Source organism: Mauremys reevesii, linkage group 4, assembly GCF_016161935.1.
Source record: "Mauremys reevesii isolate NIE-2019 linkage group 4, ASM1616193v1, whole genome shotgun sequence".
Classification (NCBI taxonomy): domain Eukaryota; kingdom Metazoa; phylum Chordata; order Testudines; family Geoemydidae; genus Mauremys; species Mauremys reevesii.
In genome coordinates this window covers 11103086-11124855 of record NC_052626.1, presented here as the reverse complement: position 1 = coordinate 11124855, position 21770 = coordinate 11103086, and positions in this window count along the sequence as shown.

Here is a 21770-nt window from a genome sequence, read left to right as displayed (position 1 = left end):
AACTCCTGGGTGTTTTGGTTGCATCAGTGAGCAAAGAAGTTGGATGCATTTTTTGTCCTGATAGATGAGGCTTTCTCTATTTTTAGCGTATCTGTGATCGTACGAGAATTTAGCAATGTCGGGTTTTAGTCAGGGGGAGATTGCAACTGATTAGCGACTTCAACAAAGGCTGAAGTTGAGACAGGTGACTGATAAAGTATTTGAACAAAACTTGAAAACATTAAAGAAAAAAATATTTTAAAAATGGGAATTTAATATGAACCAAACACCGACTCATCCAGTTCTGACTTGCATCAAAAGATACCACTAAACGAGATCTCTGGATAAATTTACCAAGCTAAGAGCCTGATCTGAAACCCACTGAAGTCCATGGGAAGACTCAATGGGCTGTGCATTGGGCCCTAAAAACTTTTCCCTTTAATTATACAACCATGTGTTTGTCAGGCGTCCTTCCAGATCCATTGCATTTGCCGACGCCAGCACAATTCACTCTCGCTAAACGCTGTGACAGTGTCAATGTTATCAGCTACTAAACCTGACATGAGAGTTCAGGCATGTCTCCTTGGGCCACAGTGCATCCTACTCTTATTTTTAAAGAGCTAGTGTTTCAAAAATCAATGTCATCAACTGTTAATTACAGAAAATCTATGACTTGTCCCTTTAGCAGGTTTTCCATTTTTCCCCCTTGTATTTATTATTGTGGAGCCATGCTGCTGAATCCATAGTTAATGTTGTAATTCACATCCATTACAAGCACTTTCTGAGCTCTCTCTTCTTCAAAATCAACCTTTCCATCTGGAGTTCCTTCTAGGTGGTCTCAAGGCGATTTCTCCCCCTCGAGTTTGAGGTGGATTGGACACAGGATTTTTCTGAAGGATGAGCATTTGAAAAATGAGCCATTTCTTTCATGTTTTGAAAACTCTTCTAACATATAGAAGTTCCTGGTTTGTCTTATTCATTTGGCCTCAGTGGGTATGTCTACACAGCAAAAATTCCACAGGACCAAAGGAAGCTACTGGAACCAAGAAGAATTATTTTGGGGAAGTTCTAGTGGCCCGTGTTATGCCAGTGGTCAGACAAGATTGGTCCCTTCTCGCCTTAAAAGCTCTGGATCTTTGACTGTTTGATGCTGCCGAGCTTTGTAGCTCCACAGACTCCCTGGCTCTGAGGCTCCCCTGGTCCTGCCAAATATCTCAGATTTGCAGGCCCCAACTGAGCTGCTGGAGCTGGGGAACATGTGAAGCTTCAGCTCTGCAGGATCCAAGACTATCACTAGTCCTGGAGTCTGTGGAGTTATAAGTTCCACAGGAGCAGAGAGAAACATCAGGGCCAGGATTCGGAGGCCTTTTGAATTTATATGCTTCACAAAGTACTAGAGAGAATGACTGGGACAGATTCTCCTACAAGGTTTATAAGCTCCCCAGGAGAAGGTTGGGTTTGGAGCTTTTGATGATGGCTTCTTATGATCTATGGCTAGGAGCTGGGCTTTCTGGGCAGGGCTTTTTGTTACTCTCTGGCTCTTTCATCACTCCAGTATACGCTTGTAGAAGAGTGGCGGGCTCTAGGATCTCGCAGTGGAATGAAGGAAAGCCTTAGGAACAGCCAAGCTTGAAAGAAAACGTAGGCAGCAATTTATCTTGCGGTGTTGAAGTTACTAGCAAAGCCAGGCCCCAGGAAGGGATACAGACAGTTAGACTAATACAGCCACAGTGTATACTGTCTTCAGTGTGAGACAGGAACAATACTTGTTTACTATACTTGCTTTATATGCAGGGCAGGGCATTGTTACATCAAAATAAAGGTGCAGACAAGGCTCCACTTATAAGGGAGTCAGTATAGCCACAGGCATAGAGGGTAATAAAGCTTCTATTCTTTTAGAAAATAACCTATGCAGTGAAATGCAAATTCAAGGACAATATCGGTTAGCGAGAGAAACAACCTTTATTTTGGAAGGGCTGGGTTAGAATGATGGTAGGATGAAGAGATTCCAAGGCTTGAGTGAGAGTTGAGGGTACTGAGCACCTCTGAGGTTCGGGCCATAACTGTTTGTGTGGGGAAACGTCAAGTGTGACAAAGTCCTGGGTTTGATGAAGCCAATATTTGTCAGCGGGGAAAACCTTTCCACACACATAATTCTTCCATCCAGTGCTAACACACGTACCCTTTCCACACTTTCCCCAAGGGTGCTCAACCCCCGCTTAGCCCCAAGCCCTGCCCTCACCCCACCTCTTCCCACCCTGTCCTGTCCCCGCTCCTCCTCTCCCTCCCGCCCCAGCGTCTCCTGCACGCCAAGGAACAGCTGATCATGGTGGGCGGGAGGTGCTGGGAAGGAGAGAAGGAGTTGATTGACGGGCCCACCAGCGGGCAGGAGGTGCTATGGGGCACAGAGGAGCTGGCTGCTGGTGGGTGCTAAGGACCTGTTAATTTTTTTACCTGGGTGCTCCAGCCCTGGTGCCTATGTCTGGATGGCTAGCTGTATGTAAACCACATGGCATCTCGTGGAAGGGAAATAAATCACACAGCCTTTATACGATATATCATCTAAAATAGAACAAGGAATTTAGAGGAAATAATCCCATTAATTACTTCCCAAATCCTGGTCCCTGTGCAGAGTCTGAGTAAACTGGCCGTGCATGGGGACTTTGACAGAACCAGGCAGGGGAGGGGTAGGTTCTGGCAGCTATTGATATCTCATAGTACAGTAGCATCCATAGTTACTGCACCGCCCTCCCAGGTCTGGCCACAGTCCTGTCTTCCCCCGCAATCCTACTGTGTAACAACAAAGATGGAGTGCCACAGCCCCCAGACCCTCTGTAGCCTGTATCTCATTCTGCACAGCAGAACCTCCCCAGTTCCACTAGCAACTGGGCCCTTCTGCCTTTTGTCTAAGCAACTTAGCAATGAAGGCTGTGGAAGTTTAGGAAGAGTGCCACCCTCATGTGCTATTCGCAAAGCTGCTTGAAATATCTAGGACAAAACTTGAGAGCAATGTAAAACTGATATGGGTTTGGTACAAACGGAGAGCGGGTCCATCAGAACCTCTGTTGAGTTTTGAGAAAGGCAGACATCTTATCTATTAAGTACAGTCTCTGGTAATCTAATGGCAAAGCACCGGGGGATAGGAGAGAGATTCTGGAGCAAACTCTGCACTCCTGAGATTGTTAAGCACGTTGTAAAGGAGAAATACTGTGTTTGTTTCCCAGGGAAATGCTGAGTTACGGAGCAGCTTTGGGCCACACCCATAGGGTTGCCCGGTGTCCGTTTTTGATTGGAAAGTCCAGTCGAAAAGGGGACCTGGCAGATATACTGACCGGTCACCAAATGTCCGGTTACTGTGGGTGGGTGGGGAAGTGCTGGATCATCAACCTGCCAGCCCCTGCTCAGTTGGGGCTGCCTCCTACCTGCATCACGTGGACAGGCAGGCAGCAAGCTCTGTGTCAGGCTGCAGCCCCAGAGCAGAGGGAGTCTATCTGGGCAGGGAAGGAGGTGGAGGGGATGGAGCGACAAGGAAGGGGGAGCGGGCAGAGGAGCAAGCAGGGTCAGGGCCTCGGGGGAAGAGGTAGAGTCGGGGATATCCAGTTTTCAGAAAGTTGGCAACCCTACCTCCTGGTCAAAGATTACATGATCTCATGGGTGGCCCATATTTACATGATCCAGAGGTCACTGCTAGAAAGACAAGTTCCTGGACTTGCTACATTTATTCTGCAGCAGCCAGTCACATGTCGTGACTTCCAAACTTTAGGAACATATATACTCAGCCCTAAGAACAGCGATAACCAAGCAAGAGGTAAGTTCTTGGTCAATAACATAATAGCATAATGTGCATGTTCCATTTTCCTTTCTAAACCCTTCTACCACTTAGAAAGGATTCTGACTGCTGGATGCAAAAGTGAACTTCTCCCCTTCACTGATGCCTACTCTAGTACAGAGGTAGTGACGGATAAGCAAGATGTGTGTCACAGGATGGCATGGTGAAGAAATTCTACCCAATGTGCATGATTCACAGTGTGTCTATTTTTCATGTAAACTGAGGCTGGCTGAAATTTTTTCAGCGGCATTTTTATTTTGGATGAAAAAATGGCTTTGGGGAACATTTACATGGAAAAAAATTTGTCGCTAGAACTTTGACGAAACGATTTGAAACAAAAAGTTTCGCTTGGTATCAATTTGGAATGGAAAAAATGTGCTTTAATTCTAACAGTCTAAAATGAAAGATGTGAGGTCTTCACTTTTCGGGGAGCTTTTCCCACATTCTCCCCCTTTTTGGGGGTGTAAAAAGTACTGGGGCCATGATGCATTGTCTCTTTCCATCTGCCTCTGGGGAGGGGAGACAGCTGACTAAATATGAGGAAAGGATTTAGAATTCCTCATTCCACCCCTAAAACTTGACAGCAACTAGCTGCCACCCAGCCCCATCCCAATCCACTACCATTGGGCAGCACATTCGCAGTGGAGAGTCCTTGGCTCTGGAACTCAAGTCCTCCTCTGGCCCATCAGAGCCCACGTCTGGCCACAATTTAGGCGATGATACAAGATGCGTCTTTTTTGGTTTGCCTTCTCCTTAATGTGGGGTTTTCCCCCTATAGGTCCTGTTGGTAATCAAGTTGGCTGATATAAAGCAGAATCACTTCCTTGCCTGTTTATGGTTAATAGGAAGTGTGTGGGTTTTTTTTTATTACTTAGTTTTGTAATGCTGCCCAGGCACCACACTGAGGGGCAGATGATTGTGAAGCTTGGTTGAGGTGGAGGAGTCAGAGGGTGGGATATTTCCCTTACTGCTAAATGATGAACTAGCAATTGGCTGAGCCCTCAAGGGTTAACTCTCTCACTCCGCAAGGCAGCAGGAATGGAGGGAGATATGCACATTTCCCTTAAGTACGCTGCCTTGTTAATTAGATCAGTTTGCTGAGACCTCAGATGCTGCAACAACCCTCCGTCCTGAGCCCCGGCGTGTGCCCCTTGCTCTATGGAAGATGGGGTAAGTCGGGTGTAGGAGCAGGGGGGACGGGGACACCCTGACATTGTTTTTACCATCATGTCATCCAAACCTATTTGAGTTGCTTCCATTTTACATAATGCACCTCCCGGTCTTTAGATATTCCAAAGCATCGTTAGCTCCATGTATGGAGTCTTTAGATGTGCTGAAGCAGGCCAAACATCTGGAACGAACAGGTGGAATTCAGCGACAGTTACTGTACATTTCTATTTTTAATGGTGTTTGGCTTCTCTTTAATTGCACACTGATTTTTCCTGGAGACCCAAATGTCACTCCGTGCATGTATGAATTTAATTTAATTGGTAATGAGTTAAAACTGATTGTATCAGAAGAATTTTTGATGTTAACTAATGAGGCATCATATTCCCTATATATTCTTTTCTTTCTTCTTTTTTTTCTTCTCTTCTGCATCTTTTAAAGTGGTGACAGCCTCATGCCCTCCTAAAGCACTTGGGCTTTGTCTGAATTATAAACCCGGGTCTGTGGGACCTGGGAATTGTGAACCTGCTGTTTCTAAGCCCACTCTTGAACGTCCACAGGGCATTGTAAACCTGGGCTTAAAATTGCTGGACCCGGGCCTCACACTGTGCCCCCAGGTCCATGTTGTGCTGTGCTGACTTTCTGACGGAACTGCAGCTGGAGCGGTGTCCACACTGCAAAGTGTCAGGGCTTGGACATGAGTCACCGCATTCGCTTTGCACCGTCCTAACACGCAGGCCCTGAGTGCTTGCTGGTCCTTGCCAGACTGATTTGTGTGCGGATGGAAGGAGGGCTTGGGCTCAAGCTCGAGTCGGAGCCCAGGATCCGGGTGCAGCATACACGGCCCGCAGCAGCAAGCTTCTGAGCCCAGGCTGACAGACCCAGGCTCACGCTCCCCTACTAAAAATAGCTGTGGAGACAGAGCTCTTAGGTTGTGGCTCGGGCTGGATCTCAGGCTCTGACGCCTCGGGAGGGGAATGGGCTTCAGAGCCTGGGTTCCAGCCCAAGTTGCTCCCTGGCTCTTTGTAGGGCCAGCTGAGAGCGGGGCCTCATTGTGCTAGGTGCTGTACAAACACATACTAAGAGACAGTCCCTGCCACAAAAAATCCCTTGTAAATGAGCTGGCCACCTCCTTGAACCCCTCATGACTGGGATTCCCCCGCACTGCCCTGCTCTTTATTCTCCCTCCTCCAGGCCCTTTTACGCAGACCCCACATGCTTGCGCATCGAATCACCACCCTTACTGGGGCTGGGTTTATTCAGATGCCATCAACTCAGAAGTGAAATGCCAATGTTCCAGGGCATGGCTCTTACCTCAGCACCTGGGTGGGCGAAAGGTGCCTTCCCAGGGTCCTTTTCTCAGTCCTTAGGAAGTGAGCCCTTCCGGGGCCCAGCTTGCAGCTGCCCTGCTCCGCGTGATGCCCTTACAGCCTTCCCAGGGTCAGCTTCCCTTCGAGGGCTGCTTCAGCTATAAGCAACCAGCTGCTTGAGGCACCCTCTGCGCCAGGTGTCTCTGGCTGGCTCATTTAGCGAGCCTAGGCCTCTGGCAGGCCGTTCCCTCTGCTCTCTCACAACCCTACAATCCAAAGAGTCAAAGCACACAAAGGGTGGGAGAAAGGGAATCGAATTATCCCCCTCTTACAGCCGGGAGGCCAAGGCACAGGGAGAGTCAATGACTTGCCCAATGTCACACAGGAAGACTGTGGTAGAGCCAAGAACTGAGGCCTGTCCTCCCACAGGACGGCCTTGCAGATTTTTCAAATGCTCCTGCTACAGTCGCTTGCCCTGCCTCTGGTCCCCTTCTGAGGTAGATTCATTTTCTGATCCCACATCCGTAAAACAGTTGGGAAACATATTTCCTTCCACCACAATTCTTCCACCCCCAGTTCTCTATTAGCGTTTGCATTGAGGTAGCACGTAGGAGCCTGAGGCATGGACCAGGACCTCATTGTGCAAGGTGCTGTACAAAGAGCTTAGAATCTAAGTTCTCTAAGTGACCATGCTTAGCGGACTAGCATTATAAACCCAATATCACCTATTGACATCCTTGGGGATATGCATTTTCATATTCTATCCTCATTGTGTTCTCCCTTCAGGACGCTTTTGCTAGCATTCTCACCTGCTATGATTCAGGTAGGTGTTTTCCCACACAACGTGGGCATGGAAGTATTTTTGTGTTTGCCCAAGAAGATGAACAATCACCAGTACGCACCCCTACCTAGAAGTGCTCATGCCTCTAAGGTGGCCAAAGCTCCCAAGTGCCAGATTCCCAAGATCACTCTTGCACAGAAGAGTTTCAGCATACTGCCACCCTTCACTTTCATTTACCTGATGTCAGTGGAGCTAGGCTGTTATATACAAAATGAAGGATCTGCCCTATTATTCACACAATTGTTATCTTGTTTCTGAAGAACATCTCTACTTGGAAAGCTACTAACTACTAGGGCTTTTTGTGTCTTTTCATTGTGCTGGGTTCCTTCTGGTTTTTTATCCATCTTGGGCTAAAGCAAACAGGACAACTTTGCTAGTAATAGGGAGTGGAATCTGGTTTTCCATCTCTCTGAACCCAGTAGTGCTGCTGCTTGAAGGCTCAGCTGGTTGGAAATACGTCTACTCGAAACATTTACATTCAGCATGTCTAGAACAGCAGCCACATCTGGGACTTAAACCCACAGCATTGGTGATGCACAGAGCTAGATATTTAGTCACATCAAAGCTATTTGCTAATTGCAGATACTTCATTCTTGTCTAATGTTTCATGCATAAGATTAGTTGGTTGATTTAATTGGTTCAGAAATACTTATGTGTAAAGGCAAAGCATTAGTTAACTCAGGACTTATTCCCTTATGGAAAAATCCTATAAAATTGAATACATATAAACCCAATTGTGTACTACTGAAATTACTCTAAAAGCCTTTCGAATTTAAAAGAAAATGATATTTGTTCTACAGGAATTTTTTTAACTGCCTTTGGAATTTTATAGCTAGTATATTAAAGGTATTAAATCCTATAGGATTTCTATAGGGTCAATAAACCAGTACAAAAGATATTATTTTCTGTTATAGTCTATCAGAGTCTTCCATTAGGGTTTGCAAGTGAAATTAGTGCAGAACATAAAACAATAAGCGATGAATGTAATACTGAATTGTGAGGTGAAATGTATATATTTTGTGTCAGTCTAGTGTGTACATGTCTGTGTGTGATAGGGTGACCAGATGTCCTGATTTTATAGGAACAGTCCCAATTTTGGGGTCTTTTTCTTATATAGGCTCTTATTACCCCCCACCCCCTGTCCTGATTTTTCACATTTGCTGTCTGGTCACCCTAGTGTGTGATATGTGACAAATATATATATTATATCTATATATGCACACGCACACAATGTATCTGTTGTATATATGTATAGTACTGTGTATATATATGTGTGTATGTGTAACATTGCAATAATTTGTAGTGTGTGTGTGTGAGAGAGAGAGAGAGAGAGAGAGAAATGTCTGTAGACAATTTAAACTGCTGTAACTATCTGGAACCCAGAGAAGTTAAAATACCCAGCTTGTTTGGGTGTGTATGTATATTTATTGAAGTCTAGAGTTCATGGACCACGAAAAAATTGTTTAGCTTGACGTTGGGATTTATTTTGCTTACAGTATATTCTCTTGATATTTGGCTCATCTCTTTGTACTGTCTTTTATCTTAATTGCTTTTCAAACTATAATTATAGCGCCACCATTCACACCGCTATAACACTACTATAGTTAAAGCCGACAGTGTTTCTATTATAACTTCTATTTTTAGTTGTTGTTTTTAAATTCAGCCATCAAATGTACATACTGCAGGCCTGTAATTTAGCAAAGTCTAAGCCTGGAAGAAAAATCCTTTTTCACAATATCTGAGAAAATCAAATGATGGGCTGCGTATTAAATTACAGGTGAAAAATAATTTAATTAGTCATCTCAAATTCTGCAATTGCTAAAGAAGAAAAATGCCCAATTTAAATATTCATCTGAAATTTTGCATGTCAATAACCCATAAATACAAACTAGTGCATTTGGGTATTTTACTGTGCATATGCTGAAGACATATTGACACAGCAGACTATAATTACTCCTTAAGGAAATGCTATAGGTTTTAGTCTCTTATGTAAGTGAGCTATGAATTTTGAATGTTTTCACTGAATTGGCTTTAATAACGTATTGGTCAGCTATTCTCATTTTAGCACTTCGCTAAATATCTATTTGCAGAATAGACTATGCCAATCCACTAAGCCAGTAACACAGTCGAATTTTTAAAAAGTTTATATAGAACTGTTAACACTGTGTCCTATCATCTCTAATCCATCTCTCTGAGGGAATATTTGTTCTTTTTCTTTTATCTGAAACTAACATATGAGGGAAAAGACGATACAAGCAACTGTTTCATAGCACCCCCTCGCCCTGTGCAAACATACGTAACATAAGAATTGGGACACAAAGTGATGAAAGAAGGAAAGTCCAAATTTCACCTAGCACTCCATTCTACAGAATTCATCCCAGTGGCTGCGCCCCTCAGGAGATAACATGCAATTTCCACTGATGTCTTGAGGTAACCTGTGGATCCACCTTTAGGCACATCTCTAGCCCTGGGTTATCTCATGTCACTGCTGTATGTAGGGTGACCAAACAGCAAGTGTAAAAAATCGGGATGGGGGTGGGGGGTAATAGGAGCCTATAGAAGAAAAAGACCCAAAAATCAGGACTGTCCCTATAAAATCAGGACATCTGGTCACCCTAGCTGTAGGGTTGGCACATCAGTGCATAATGTGACCCACACAGCAGTATATGTTGCAGTACCGAGCTTCAAGAGGACGACTTAAAGACAGTTAGTCTTAATGTTGAATTTCCTTGGGTGAGTGTGCTTGTGTCACAACCTTAAAGAGCAAGGAAGGATTGTGGTGCTAATGCTGTCGGGATACTTTGATAAGGGTCAGTCTTGGAACAGTCAAAAGCCATTTTTTATGCCTTTCACGTCACTATTTGTAAGCAGCCTCTTTCAGGTTCAGAGGTACAACTGAAGACCTATTTCTTGGTAGGCCATATTTCATCGAAAAGCAAATAATAAGGGTGCTAAATGCTGCCGACCATAAAAGAGAATGACAAACCACGAATGCACAGATTGCAACAGGAACAAAAATACTGTGTCTTTTCTCCATCCGGAATTACTCTGAGCTTCCACTCAACCTCTCAGCTACACTTACTGTGGCCTGTTTGTTTTTGTGTCTCTAATGTGACTTTCTGAAGGGGAGGCCTGGAGCACCCAACCCTGCTGAACACCTGCAGGAGCAGCAGCTTCTCAGCACCACCTCACCGAAGGTCACTTCTTCCAGTTGCGCTCATTGCCGGAATGGCAGATTATGAAGATCTGAAACCTCGACGATAAAATATTTTTTGAAAGGACTGTAGCTTCGCCACTCTCCCAGCCATTTCCAGCTCCACGATATTCCCCCCACCCCGCTCCTTTGTGTTCCATTCAAGGTTTTCTGAAGTGAGGCAATCTTTTACATTTTTTCTTCTTGTCTGCATCAAAGTTAGGACTTTGTTAGGGATGCTTGCTATCGGCATCTGTTACCTCTTTTTCTCAGGGGCTAAGGAGGAGGCTGCTGTATGGCTGAAAAAGACTCTCATTCAGTTTGGAATTGCTTCTCTTTGCTTTCCTGTCACACTGTCAAGCTCAATCAGAACGCAATGAAAGTGATACAGAAGCAAAGCTTTGCGGGCTAGTCTTAGAACAAAGGGCGCTCCATAGTCTAGTACAGATTTCACATCCAATTTAACTCTTTGGAAAAGGATTTCAGGAAATACATAGTCAAGAGTTGAAAAAATGGAGTTGGGTCTACTATAAAGGCTAAAAGTATTATCCTGGCTTAGATAAGCTACAAAGATAGGTTGATACTATTTTCTAGCATAAACCACATTAGCTGGCATTACACATTGAGCTTTCTTTACTCGTTAAGTTGCAAGGAGATTTGAGAGGAATTTAGCAGCTACATAAAATGACTCTTTCATGATTCTAGCTTTAACAGTCATTTTAGTTGTACAAGGTGCATGAATAGCGAGGACCTAAATCATGTTGTTTAACAAATCTGGTATTAGAGGGTTAGTCTCAGTTTACTTATTAAGAATTTAGTTGAGTAAAGGATTTTAGGACTCAGTTCTTTGTGTAGATAACAATGAAACAGGCCAATACTGGTATTTTGGGGAACATAAATCAGCTACACATGTTTGAACTCTGCTCTTGGGCCCATAACGGATGTTTTGCATTGAGTGTATTTTTCTGTTTGGGCTCACAGTAAAATAAGGAACATTGGGAAAGACAGCGACCGATGGTTATTTCACTGCGGTGCTCCTCAGCAATATTTCTCAGATTTACTATGAGCGTAACGTGCTTCTGCTTCACTTTGCATAAGTCTTAGTGTTACAACCATAAACTTTTTTGATACTGATCCCACTGGGAAAAAGGATAAAAAAAAATTAGATCGACGCATCTTTTTTTCCCCATCATTAAAACCGCTCTTTCTTTATAGATATAAGGTCCATTCTAAATACTGAATTGCACCAATTTAATCAATGGCAATTCTTTATCACACAACTCAGATCGATAGATTAGATCATAAACACCGATAGTGGCATAGCCCCGTACAACTTTAAATTAACGTATAGTTTAAAAACTTCCCCAACTAACGACATATTTTCTGTGCAAAAAGGAGGGGGAAAAATCCAGTGTTTATATTTCAGTATAAAAATGGGGTTTGGGTTTTGCAGATTTGCAAAAAGTCAAATATTTTAAGGCTGTTGGCATTTTATAGACACTCTCTGTATGATTGAGATGGGTTTCATATATTATGCTATTGAGAGAAACGCCTCTTAAATAGCTTATAAAAGTCATCTTGCTCATAGAGAACATCTCTCTTTAGAAATTCCCCACGAACAAGAGATGATTACAAGGAAGCAGTATGACAGACACCAACATTTCATCTCTGCATACAATTATGGTTCAAATTAGAAATGCTATTATGTTAGTGCTCCATAATTAAGTAAGCAATTAAAAACAAAAACAGTTCATTAACAAATTGTCATAGCTATGCAGACAAGTGACCAGCAAGGTCATGGGAGGCAATTGCATGAGACAACTGAATGTTGGGAGTAGCAGAAAACCAAACAGAGTAACACGCTTGCAGTTTATAATTTGTATATTTTGCCAACAATTATTTTGAAGGCAAGACATAGATAAATAGATAGATAGATCCAAGTGGGATTTGATTTTCAAAAATAATCTTTCAGAAAATTAGTAGAGTAACGGGCAACCAAACAAGGATTTGGGTCATCCATGGAGAGGGGAAAAAATCTTTCATAAATATAAGTCAGTTCCTTGTGTATCTTCTTGTAGTTATTTTGATGACTGAATAGGTTTGTCTGTTTCACTTTATTAAAACACACACTAAATTAAACATTAAATTCAGACTCTGACTGACCGTTGTTGATGGGTTGCAGGCTCTAAATGTTTATTGACCGTCTCTCCAATGACGTCAGTGTGACATTTCCTCTCCTCAGCATCAGATTTGTTCCCAAATATTTTTAAAAATATTTTTAGCCATATCAACAAAGAGACTAAAAGAGCCCTATCTCTGTTAAACAGATTTGGTAAATAAGAACAATGAAACAGTTAATCGCCATGCTAATGATTTGTCCTATTTTTGTTAATACAAATTAAATGTTTCACTTGGTTAATGACAAGTTTGATCAAACAGTTTCATAAACTGATGGATTGACTTTGAAATGAATTCACGGGGAAAAAAATGACATGATGCAGATTTGGCAGAGGGCCGTCTCTAGTGGGAACAGATGCCCAACAAATTTGGCGTCTAGTTTTGTTCTCTTCTATCTGTTGCAGTTCACAATCCTAATGAATGTTATGTTTAAATAACATGAATAAAGATAAAGTGAAAATGAATTCAACTCCAGTTTGAGCAGCAGAATAGAAATGAGCAAACTGTATTATCTTCTGCCACCTAATCTGGGTTGAATTTCCTCTGTATCTTTTTTTGTTTGTTGAAGAATCCTTTTCTTGAGTCTCCTTGGCCATTGACAAGGTCTTTTGAGATGAATATGAAAAGATAGATTTAAAGGTTAAGGCCAGGGTCAGATGGTTGCAGATGTTTTGTGAGAGATTGTTCGGTTCAGTTGTGGTACTTCTTCTGACTAAGGTATTTCAAACAGGCAGAGTCATGGCCAGCAACTGTCAATGAATTTTGTTTGTTGCACAACTGATCTATGCAAACACAAACACAGATGAGATGAAGTGTTTGGGTTTTTTTTTCTGAAGGCAGGCGAATTCTCTCCCCCCCCCTCCCCCCCCCGTTGCCAAAGAATTGCTTGAATCCAGAGCCATTGCCTGCGTTTTGTTTCTGGGAAGAAGGGGAGGGGCAAAGTCCTGGTCCATACATGCACATCTATGAAGATGTGTTTAAATATGATCCTGGCTTTTAAATAAACTTCTCTGAGATGCAGAGCAGCTCAAGCCAATGTGTTTTCAGGGATTTGGGAAGAGGAGTGCAGAAAGGACAATGAAAGGTCCTACCTTTCAACCCTTTACTCATCTAAGTAATGCCATTAGGGTCAAGGGGCCTACCTGCACGAGTAAAAGTTTGCAGGGTTAGGCCCGATATGTCTGATTTGATATGAACCCTGTTCTGGGATTCATATGTTGGGATGTTGGAACCAATTCACCACTGTGGAGAATCAGGCCCACTGGGTCAAGATCTTCCCCTCATAGACATTAGAAAGAGAGAGGATCCAAGGAGAAACATGGATTTCTACTGTTAACCCTACACAAAGAAAAACACCTGTAAATGACTTAATTCTATAAACTTTGGCAGATAGTTTCATAGTAGACAAGGCCCTGCAGTCCTGACTAGAACCCCCAAACAACCTATAAAATGAAGAACTCACCCTACAGCGGCAGCTCCTGAGGCTCCTCTCCTACAGGGTTGTGTCTGGCTTACTGCTGCAGGTGTTGCGGCCTGCTGCACAGGCCTCTCAGGTTTGGGCGAGGCGCCCCTCTGTTATAACCATATCCCCCTCCTCCAGGACCTCCCATCCCCCGCAAGGGGCAGGACCTGACACTCCTTCCAGGGCTTCCCACGAGAAAAGGAAATAAAACAAAATCCTGCCCCCCCCCCAAATAAAATGAAACATTATTTTAAAATAAAAAGCTTTTCACAGGGCTCTAGTCCTTACTCTGGCAAATCTCCCATTGATGTTAAGGGAGCTGTGCCGGGTGGTCCAGATCCAGTCTGAGAATGTTCAAATATCGCAGAAATAGGTGCATTTTCCCAACTTGCGCTACCTCACAGTCTGCCCGAGATCTATGCAAGGGCTTTGGTTTTTAAAGTATGAGTTGGAAAAATCATATGTAGGATCTTGCATAATACTTAAAAATCTAGCAATCCCCCAGGCAAAATCTAGATAGCAAACCTCTAGAGTTCAAACTTCACGCCTCAGTTTAGCAACAGTCACTCTTTACTTCACATTCTTCTGAATTTTACCCTGCCTAACGTCACCAGCATGACTTGGTTAGTCTGACATGATTCTTTGTAAAACGGGGGCATTATTAAAAAAAAAAATCTAAAATGCTTATCCCCTTGGTTGCATCTGATGAAGTGGGTATTCACCCACGAAAGCTCATGCTCCCAAACGTCTGTTAGTCTATAAGGTGCCACAAGACTCTTTGCTGCTTTTACAGATCCAGACTAACACGGGTATCCCTCTGATACTATCCCCTCAAAGTTCTTCTAAAGGGACAAAGCTAGCGGTCCATTTTCCTACCATAGGCAAAATTATGGTTTTTTTGTTTTAATCCGTTCTCTGACACACAGAAGAAAACCACGTGATATTGCCAGTGAATGGCAACTTTCATTCTTGATTCTTATTGTATCTCTGATTGCTTTTAAGCCCAAATGCTGAATGTTCTGCTTGCACACATCAGAGAAGCTAGGGCACCCCTTGAAAACATGAGTCACTATACCAGACAGCTATTATGGGTTTTGGTGTAATGCTATGAAAGCTTGAATGGGTAGAAAAATATTTAAGTTGTTCTCAATACATTGTGTGTTAGATACCCGTACCATCTGCCCGCTCTACGTATATACACAGCCAGGGAAATGTATTTCTAACATAACTCCTGCTAATGGGATCCAGGAAATATTTCTAGTTTTGTAGATTGTCCATTGAGATGATGTTGGTTCTACATAACATTTCCTTTTTCATTCAGACATAGGCCCACCTGGGATATGGAACCTCAGGATTTCAGCTTGGGATTTTAGTTGATTAAATACTATTACCATAGCTAATGTGAGCCCGAGGAATGTCATTTGAAGTAGTGATGATCACTTGTTTTTTTCTTTGCTATCCTACATATATATAATGTACTTTTTTTTTTAATCTATAGCTCAAGCAGTCAACTGCTTGAAAAAAATGTAACTGACAGTTGTGGGTTTTATGCAAGTGCTAGCATTAAACAGCATTATTTAAATTTGCTTCTAAATACTTGTTTGATAAGTAGGGATATGTATGATTTATTCATATCACAGTTTACTAAAGGATGTTAGCTAGTTCTTTTCTAATTCATACCCTACTGTCACTCTGTTTTTATATATGTTCGTTTTAAAAGATTTGCCCAACGTAAATAAGAACAATTACAGAATTACAGAGCAGGATTACTTCTGAGAGAGAAAAAAAACCCTGAGTTGTATTCTCAGTGGCTATTCTATTTGACTTCATCATTAAGGAAAGTATTCAGAATGTCTAAAGGGTGAAGAGTGGAGGAGTGTGTTTTCTTTTCGATATGATAGCTGCATTCAAGTTATTCTTTCCTTTATAATAGATTTTACCTAGCTTTATCTTCATAGGAAGCTGCTTTCAGTTGAAAAGCAGGAGTGAATAGGAGTGTCATGACATCGGATTAACAGTACAACTGGATAGTAAATCAAATGTTTGAGATGAAAAAATGTAGAATGTGACATGCATCAGTAGAATGAACTGGCAGCATTTCCTGGAGACAAGTGAAAAGATAATATAGAATTATCTGTTCAGGTTCTTGAGACCTGTACTTTAATTCAACTTTCAGAAACACATGGCCTATGTTAACCAGTCAATCTCTGTAATGACTCTAATCACAATGTAAAACATTCCTCAGGACTGTGGGCCTTATTGCGTGCTAATTATATATGAAACTGGCCCAAGCCTTTATAAAAAAAAAAGAAATCCAATGTTTCAGATGGACCCCGAAATTCCATTTCAGGGCAAATAATGCAAATGAAGGGGACGGCCAACAAGTGCCAAAAAATAAAGAGTGAACAAAATGCAGATATAAAGTCTTAGATATTTGTTACCATGCAAGGAAATGCTTATTAGTCTTACAACAAACTACATGTTGTAAGACTAATGTACAATGACAACCTCTTGTTATCATTCATATTAGGAAATACTCTTTTCTCATCAGATTTTTTTTAATGCTTGGCACTATTATCACATTAAAATGAAACACTGAAGATAATTTCATTCTGGATTTTGAATTTTGCTGTATGATTTTAATGCATTTACTGTTCCATAGTTATGATTTAAAATATATTGCAGAGAGCAACTTGCAATACTTTTAACTAGGTATAATCTGTCTGGTTTTAGTCTGAGACCGCGAGACATTTCATATGATCAGCAATGGATTTATGTTGCCTGTTTAGAAAATAGAAATGGATTTCCATTAGCTTTACATTTATCACTATCTAGTCTTTATAAGGAACATTAGTTTGCACAGGAAAGGGGGTTAAAAGAAGGTTTGAATTCTGTCTCTAATATTTCCTAAAAACTTCGTACAAAAATATTCTATGCCACAAAAGCTCATTAAATATTCAAACTTTAATATATGTTCCTCAGTAACAAATGTACAGTTAGATAACACATAAAGAATTATGAATGACTAATTATATTTTGCATATTTACAGCAAAGACAATTAGCAAATAGCTTTTATATGCAAAATAAATGAAAAAGTAATTAAGATGCACTAACTAGAGCAGCAATATCAAGTCTGTTGTCTTGCGATTCATTCCTAACAAACATAATAATTATGCATTCATTGTCATATAATTAAAACAGCTCTGTCCTTTAGAAAACTGGTTATTTACTGTATAATAACCTGAAGAGTGGCAGAAGTTCCTCATAATGGTGAGAAGGATAATTAAATATTTCTTCTTGGAGTCTACTCACCCAGTTCAGTTTATTATCTGAAACCTGTACAAGAAAACATTTTGTCTGGAATTCTAAAACATCTTCCTAGTCCTTCTGTTCAATAGTATGAAAGTTCTGCCTTTCTGTCTTTATATTGCATGAAATAATGATGCCTTTGGCCACTGTTCACCTCTTCCAGACCTTCCAGCTGACCAAACCATTCACCAAGAAGCTATTCGAGTCCAAATAGCAAGGAAAAATTGCCCTGTGCTTAACATTCTACAGTCTAGAAGCAGGATGACCTTGCGGTCAAGGCACAGAACGGAGGAGATCTAGGTTCAACTCCTACCTTGCCATGGGCTCCCTGTGTGACCTTCGGTAAATCACTTAGGCCCCAACCCTCTAAAGACACGCTGGATCAAAGAAAGAGAGCACTTGCTCTGGTTCCAGCTGCCTCCATTGCTCACCTCCATGCTGGCAAATGCCAAACCTTTTGGGGTAAGAAAAAGTAGCGCCCTGGTGCTCACTGGCTTCCCCGAATAACTGCTCTGCCTGTACTCCTTTCCCTCCAACATGCACCTGAAAGTGGTTTCCAGGCAGCTAGATGTGGTACTACATCTTCTATCCAGCTTCTCGTTGGAGCCAGATGTACAACAGATAAAGCAGTTCCAAATATGTCTTTGCATTTTACGAGTCAGTGAAAGGCGGGATTCGCTGTGGCATGGAGGGGCCTACACAAGGAGGACCCAGCTTATCCCCAAGGTAGGATTACCTGGGGGAGAGATGCAGGGGAATCCACTGCACAGGTCCATCTCTGTGTCACAGATGGGATTTCTGCAAAGGCCAGTGTGTGTAGATGGACATAGGGCATCACTATCGGGGGTTACTGGACTTGTGCAAGTAGCACAAAGGGCTGCAGCTTCTATTGCAGATCATAGGCTAGAGAAGCAGCCGCAGAGGCCATCTCCATTCTTTGAGGCCAGGTTGTAGGGTAGATTTCATTGTCTTCAGACCCAATTCTCTGCATCTGCAAAGAACCCGATTACTAGGGCTGTAGGTTGGGGATCTGAACTTCACCCAGAAGGAATGAATAAACCAGACCTTTCTAACAACTCTGGTAAGTGATCAGTTCTCGTAAATAAAATTGACTAATTCTGCAAGTATGCGAGAGAAAGCCGACTGAGACCATACCACAGATTTCATAGATTCCAAGGCCAGAAGAGACCACTGTGATCATCTAGTCTGGCCTCCTGCATAACACGGGCCAGGGAACTTCCCCAGAATAATTCCTAAAGCAGATCTTTTACAAAAACAGCCCACCTTGATTTAAAAAATAGCAGTGATGGAAAATCCACCGCAACCCTGGGTAAGTTGTTCCAATGACTAATCTCACTCCCTGTTAAACACGTGCACCTTATTTCCAGTCTGAATTAGTCTAGCTTCGACTTCCAGCCAGTGGATCTTGCTATATCTTTGTCTGCTAGATTAATAAATATTCGCTCTGCATGTAGGTATTTTTAGACTGTAATCAAGTCGCCCCCTTAACCTTCTCTTTGTTAAGCCGAGCAGATTGAGAAAGATTCATGTGCAACGTCTCAGTGGATAAGTAAGTTCTGCGGTGAAAATGGAGGAGTAACTTTACAGTCTGGACTAAATAATTTACTCAGGCTAACATTGCAAGTACGATCTAAGGGCCAGATTCACCACTGCATTATTCCAGCCACGGAATGTTTCAACTCTCTATCCATCGTCTATATAAAGGTCCTTATATTGACAAGCACCACTGTAGTACATAGGCATTTAATGGGCCTGATCCCGCGCATACTGAAGTCAGTGGGACAACCCTTTATAAACAATGTTTCACTAACACCTCAGGACCAAATTCTGCCATTGGATGGGGGAGGGCAACCCCCTTTGAGCCAAATGGGCCCAAGCGTGCAGGGGTGTGAGCTGCTGCAACTGCACTGAGTTCCACCTGCTAGCCCTATAGTGAGATTGACCCACTGGAAGTCAAGTGTTGCAATCTGAGAGCAGACGTTGGTCCTGGGCCGACAGCATTATTACAGTCTCAGAAAACGTCCTGCAGACTGTTGCTTTCTCCTTCTAAAGTAACAGACAATGTGGAGCCTTTTTCTGGTCAGTAAGACTTGTTTGTTTTACCCAGATTCTGTGTTGTCTGCATCAAAGAGTTGATGGCTACCGTTTGTTTTGGCATGGCTGTTTCAGTGTCAAATCGTACAGATTAGATGGGTAAGAAATATAGAGTCCAGCCCCGCAATCCCCCACTCAGGGGGCGTGGTGCCATTGAAATCACAGGGCCTGCTTGCGTGAGCAAGGGTTTGCAGGGCTGCAGACGTGGTTTGCGGCCTGCTCAAAGCGTGGGCTCAGTCCTGCTCCCGTTGAAGCAATGGCCAATCTCACTGATTTCAGCGGAAGTGGATTATCTCCGTCTGTCTCGGTAGGTACTGAGCTCTTTGTTTTCTAAATAGAATCGAGAGAATCGATTCATTATTCCCGTCTCGCTATCCCGTCACAGAACTCTGAGGGCCCAGTCGGCCTTCTGCAATGCTCCGCACTCCACTGGGACCCAGGCCTGGGTATAACCGGGCCCGGGCTTTGACTCATTCTGTGGGGAGACCCGCTCGCCGACCATTTTTGCTTGATGCGTTTCAATGGCTCAGGCCAGAGAGTGGCGTGTTCCTGTTTGGGCGAGGAAGGAGGGAGGCTACCAGGAGCCTCTTCCCCGCTCCCTGCAGTCACTCTGTTCTGCTGCTGCTGAGGGCAAGGCTGTGTCCGGCTGGCTCCACTCGCAGTCCGAGCCGCTCCACAGAGGACACCGGCCATGCTGACACGCTAGAGAGCAGCTCTATGCTCTAACTCCGAGTGCACCCTCCCAGCCGGCCGCACTGGCCACATGCGCGCAGAGAGCAGAGGGGTGGGTGCACCGCAGTGGGCCGGTTCTCTCTGCCAAACAAACCCGAGGGGTTGGATGCTTATCAAAGTATTCTGAACTTATCCAGGCTGCCGTCTTTCCCATTCCCTCCACTCCTCTCCCCCTTCACTGTCTCCCATCTTTTCCTCTTCCACTAGGGTGACCAGACAGCAACTGTGGAAAAAATGGGATGGGGGGAGGGTAATAAGCGCCTATATAAGAAAAAGTCCCAAAAAACGGGACATCTGGTCACCCTATATTCCACCATCCAACCTAGTTCAACCAGATACTTCCCCCTCCCCACCCCCAATCTAATCTCCTTCCTTCTTCCCAGCACAATCCGCTCTCTGGGTGTTACACCCAGGTTAGACCCAGCCACTCCCATTCTTTATTCTCTCCCTCAGGGTTCTTTTTCCTTCCTCACTTGCTGCCTCACCCCCCTAGTTTTGCTGCTGTTTCCAAGAAGAGATCTGAGCCTGCTTGGTAGCCTCTGCTAAACCCCCGCTGGGCGCTCTCTTAAGACCTTATGATCTCCTACCCCCGCCAGGCCAAATGTTAACGAAGGTGGGGTGCAGTTCAAGCTTTGGGTTAGTCCTCCAAACCATTGTTTTCTTTATCCAGGGCCCAAAGCTTCCTTCCCCCGTAAAATGGACTGAATGGGAAATGATGCATTTCAGAGAGATCCTCCTGTGAGCCGCAGTTCCAACATCTTATCCCCTCCATTAGGACAAGTCAACGACAGCGTGTAAGTAACATGATCTCCAAGTACCGCACAGACCCAGGATCTGCAGAAACGGCCTGGGAATACCCCTGGGCAGGGTCCCCCATTGGAGCCATGCTGTGCCTTCCTCCCTGTTCCCCACAGCACTGGCATGTCTTCTAACAGTGGCATGCTGCATTGACTGGCCTACCACCAGCCCATGCTCAGGCTACTTCCATGGTCTGCCAGAGCGCTGGGGGGGATGAGTGAGACGCTGGGCAGCAGTAATATACTATGCATATTCCAGCCATCATTATTTATCCTGCTCTGATTGGATACGCTGCACAGATTGGCTCTTTTCCCAACACCTCCCCCTTCTGGTGGCCATCTTGAGGCGATACCATGGCACACCCTCTTCCTTGTCTCCTGCCCCTCCAAAGCATTGAGGTCCCTCCCGCTCCTCTTCATGCTGTGAAAGCAATGGGGGCGCAGTGAGCCCTTATAGTGCTGTCTAGTGGTTAGAGCATGAAATTTGGAAGCAGGATTCCTGGGTTCCAGTTCCAGCTCTGCGGGTCACTGTCTGTCCTTAGGTAAGCGTCCTGACTTCTCTCTGCCCCAGGTTACCCAAACAGGGATACTGAGAAGCGGAATTAGTATTTGTAAAGTGCTTTGAGATCCTGATATAATAGGCACTATGTGACGTACTATAATTATTATGACACCCATCATAGGAGAATTTTATTATCTAATTAGACTATATTCATTTCAACGCAGCAGGCAGAAGTGCCCAATTTCCATTTTAACTTCTTATTTTACTTGCATCCAAAAAATAAAAGTTTCTTAAAATAAAACCAGGTCAGAAAGAACAACACCCCCAACCTCTGTTGAATATTGAATTGTTAACT